This window comes from Myotis brandtii, unplaced genomic scaffold (genome assembly GCF_000412655.1).
Source record: "Myotis brandtii unplaced genomic scaffold, ASM41265v1 scaffold268, whole genome shotgun sequence".
In the NCBI taxonomy this organism is placed as follows: domain Eukaryota; kingdom Metazoa; phylum Chordata; class Mammalia; order Chiroptera; family Vespertilionidae; genus Myotis; species Myotis brandtii.
The window spans coordinates 4,651,001-4,655,495 of record NW_005360187.1 but is presented as its reverse complement, the minus strand read 5'-3'; the positions used below and the strand labels follow the sequence as shown (position 1 = coordinate 4,655,495).

Genomic DNA, 4,495 nt, shown 5'->3' with positions numbered 1-4,495 from the left:
CTAGCCCATTGGTGATAGGATTATAGGACGCACTTACATTCCTTCTGCCATTTATTTGTCAGGAGCAACCTTGTATTTTTTTATGATCTAACCTCAGCACATCCATTTTATCTCACACACATATAAGTTTTCCAGGTTTTATGTTAAGATTAGGATTTTTTTTTTCAGTTTGTGATTTAAAGTATAACCTTTCTCATTTCTTTTGCTTTTATCTGTTCCTGACTTTCCAATAATTGTTGGCAATTGTCATTTGGTTCTAAAAAGAAGTTTGAATTTAATCCAAAATTTTATAAATTCTGTGATTAAAAATTACTCATCTGGAGTTATTATCAAGTTAAACTGATTTTACTACTTATAATAGCTCATGATTATATTTTCAATGATTGAACAAAATTATTAAATTTGTTGTCCTCTCAATAAATTTTTGTGGGTTTTTATTTTTTCTCTTCAGAATAATCCCTTGGAAGAATATGATATCATGGTTTCTGATGTGTACCAAATGCCTAATTTGAATAGAGCTGTGGATAGGTTTATATGAAAAAGTATTTTGAAACAGAATATTAATTGTATATGCATGTGTCTGTGTATGTATGTTTTTTTAAGTAGAGCTGTAAACACAGTTTACTTTTTTTAAAAAAAATGTTTTTATTGATTTTAGAGAGAGAGAAAGAGTGAGAGAAACATGGATGAGAAAGAAACATTGATTGGGTGCCTCCTGCATGCCCCCTACTAGTTATCAAGCTCGCAACCGGGGCATGTGCCCTGACCAGGAATCTAACCGGCAATCTCTTGGAAAATCCAAATGTAAGAAATCTATTGTTTAATAAGAAATTGTTGGGTACCGCATATGTGAAGAGCAGATTACAGATTATGTAATCCTTGGGCTACAAAGGTACAAAAGTCAGAAGAGGTCCCTGGGGTTAGGGAAGGCCTTTTCAGGAGATGACATTGAAACTAATAGCTGAAAGATGAGAGGGAACTAACCATGCTGAGAGCGAAGGGGGAAAGATTCCTAACAGAGAGAGGCTACTGCAACCAACGTGCTCAGGTGGGAAGGAGTCCCAGAAGGTCAGTGTGCCTCAAGCATGGTGAGCAAGGCAGTGAGGACTAAGATGAGATTGGAAATGTGGAGCGGAGCCATATTACACGGGGATTGTACGTTCAGTGCACTTTCAACTACATTGGACAGGCTATTTAGCAAATAAAAACACAGGATGCCCAGTTGAAGTTGACTCTCCAATAAACAGCAAATACTTTCTTAGTATAATTATGGCTAAAATATTGCATAGGACATACTTATAGTAGAAACAATCATTGTTTACCTGAGAGTCTAACTTACCTGGGTGCCCTGTATTGTACCTTGTCACTCTAGATGGGAAGCCACCAGTGGGCTGTAAGTGGGGGAGTAGTGTGATTGATTTGTGTTTGTGAAAAATATCAGCTTGACTTCCTTGCTGAGTGATTCTCCTGCTACTTTTCTGATTCTCTGCAGCAGGAGCACCCTAGCTGGCTCACGGTGTTAATTACAGAGTGGTTTCAGGAGTCCCTCTTTCCTTCCTACAATTCTTTCATGAGCTGCCTACCTTTTATTGTCTCCTGGGTCTCAGCCTAAATGTGGCTCCTGAGAAACCCACCCTTCCCCACCCACAAAAGCCCCAGTAGGTGCCCTCTTCCTATGTGGTCCCGAACCCCCTCTCTTTCCTTTGGCAGGACACTTAGGCCACATGTTGCAATTGCTTCTCCTCTGTCTTCCCCGCTGGACCAGGAACCCTGTGAGGGCACAAACTGTGTCTTTTTCTTTGTTGGTTTTTCTGCATCTAGCCCAGAAGCAGTGGACAAGTTTAATGAATGTTGGTTGACTGGGTGAATTAACCTTGAGCCCTTTTTAGAGTAACTCGGGATAATAAACCATAGTCTTTTCTGAGTCCAATATCTGAGATATCAGTTGCTAAGGGATTTATTTATTGAGCACGTCTTGCTGTCAGGTACTATGAGAAAGCTTAAAGATATCTGAATCTAGATCTCTGCCCTTAAGGTACTCATAAACTAGCTGAGAATATGAGAATACCAGAAAATAGAGAATCGAACAAAGGAAATACAATAAAGTGGTAGAGTAAGAGGTAGAATTAATAAGACCTAGAGATCCTTAGCCTGGATTCCATGGAGCACAGGATGCTATGCGAAAGGGCTTGGTGTAGAGGTCTGAGAACTCTCTGGAACTATGTGCACAGTGTCATATGCTTGTGTTCTCTTCCAGTGAGAGAGTTTAGAGCTTTGATCAGATTCTCAGAGGGATATTGTTATGTTTCATGTTGTCCCACAGCTCCCTTAAACTGTTCTCCTGTTTTTTAGTTGTTTTTCTTTTTGGTTCTCTGACTGATTTTTTTTCTACTTTATCTTCTAATTTGCTGATCTAATCCTCAACTTCCTCTAATCTGCTGCTTATTCCTTCCAGTGTATTCTTTATTTCTTCTATGTCATTCTTCATTTCTGACTGGTTGTTTTTCATAGTTTCCATATATTTTTAATGCTGTTGAGAAATCTTATAATCATTGCTCTGAATTCTACATCTGATAAATTGCTTATTTTCATTTCATTTAGCTCTCCTTCTGGAAAATTCTCTCGTTCTTTAATTTGGGGCTTTTTCCTTTGTCTCTCCATATTGGCTGCCTATTTGGTTATGTTTCTATATATTAGGTAGATCTGCTGGTAGGGTGGCTGTATATAGTAGGTAACCTGTGGGACCCAATGGCACAGTCTCCCTGATCACCAGACCTAGCTTTTCTAATAATGTTTCTTGTGCACAATGTGGGGGCCCTCCTGTTGTAATTGAGTCTTGATTGCTATTGGCTCATTCATGGTTGGGCTTGCCCCTCAGGCCGACTGACAGTGAGGCTCCACCCCCAACACAGCATGTAGGCTGCTGTGCAGTTGCTTATCACACAAAGCACAATTCACCTCAGCAGGGTTTGAAGCTTGCCAGTATCTCCTTGTGGATATACTGCTTGTGAAGCTTATTGGATCCTGCTCTGTTGTTGTCTGAAGCTGGCCACTGGGTTTATTGGTTTGGGGCCTCTTTGGGGGGTCTCTGGTGCAGGCCAATGTCAGATGCTGTTTGTGACTGTCCCTGAGTACTTTGTTTGGAGCTATCAGCAATCCACAGCTTGTGGCTCCCTCTGCTGGGGCTGGATGCATGTGGGGCTAGATGCATGTAGTCCAAACCGATACTCAGGCTGTGCCCCAAAGTCTGCTTTGCCAAGACCTGGGTTCAGGACCAGGTCAGATAAAGGCTCAAAGCACCAGTGATCTGCCTCTGCCTGCAGGCTGATTGTTAGTCTCAGTCACGTAATGAGCCTCAGGCTATAGAGCTCAGTAGGTAATAAACTACACAGGGTGGGACCGAGAGGGTTTCCAATGGTTGAGGCAGTCGCTTACCCCCAGGATAAAGCTGCCTGGATGGAAAAGGTCTGCCTGACAAAGGTGACTTCTGCAGTATGAGGGAGTGACTCAGCACAGGGATCCAGGCGGCTGTCCCCTCAAGCTCTTCCCACAGAGCCACCAACCCCAGGTTCTCCTTACACAACTCTAGTCCACTCTGCCCTTCTTCTGATGGAGCCCAAGGTGAGTAGCTACACACAAACTTTTGTGCATTGGTCCTTAGAGAGGGTGCCAGCATTTCCAGCCACCTCTCCCTGGTGGATAGAAACCCTGCTGCTTTTCTATTCTGATGCTTTGGGCTGGGGAGCCCGGTTTGGGGTTCAGACCCCAGACTTCTCAGGGGAAACCCCTGCAGCTAAGATATCCCTCCAGAAATTCAGCTGCTGCCTATGGGAGCCTGGCCAGCCCTCTAATGCCTCCACACTTCCTACCAGTCTCCATGTGGCCTCCTCTTTACGTCCCTGGTTATCAAGGTTCTCTCCTGCTAGTCTTCAGCTCAAGGGGAAGTACATGACTCCAGCCAGAATTGTTGGACTTTCCTGATGGATTAAAGAGCTAAATATGAAAGGTGAAAATACAAAACTATAAGTAGAAAAGATAAATATTTTTATACAATTTCATGCTGGGGTAGCATTTCTTAAAATAATAAATGTAGAACTTGAGAAATTAAATCATTATTAAATATTTGTGTTCAATGAAGGAAACCATAGAAAAATGAACAGAGGAAAATCTAGAAAAAATATTGAAAACATTTATAATAACTTACAAGAGATTTATAATTATGATATACATTTTTTTTTTTACTTCTGCTAATTAGTAAACAGAAGTTTAAAGGGGAAAAATATATAAGCGGCCATTTTCAGAAGGAGAAGCTTGAATGGCTAATGTTTTTGAAAGAGATGTTTAGTCTTCTTATTATTCAGAGACATGACTATTAAAATGAGAGACACTATCCCCGTGAGGTTGGTTAAAAAAATTAGAAACTCAGGTAGTGGCAAGTTATCAGAGAGGATGTATGAAAATAGGAATTGGGTCCGCGGGGGGGGGGGGGGGCTTT

General features: G+C 41.4%; 1 protein-coding gene across 2 annotated transcripts in view; it reads left to right on the top strand.

Annotated features, from left to right (window-relative positions):
* FHIT (fragile histidine triad) overlaps positions 1–4,495 on the top strand; it is a 733,138-nt gene that overhangs the window by 439,986 nt on the left and 288,657 nt on the right. The window lies entirely within an intron of this gene.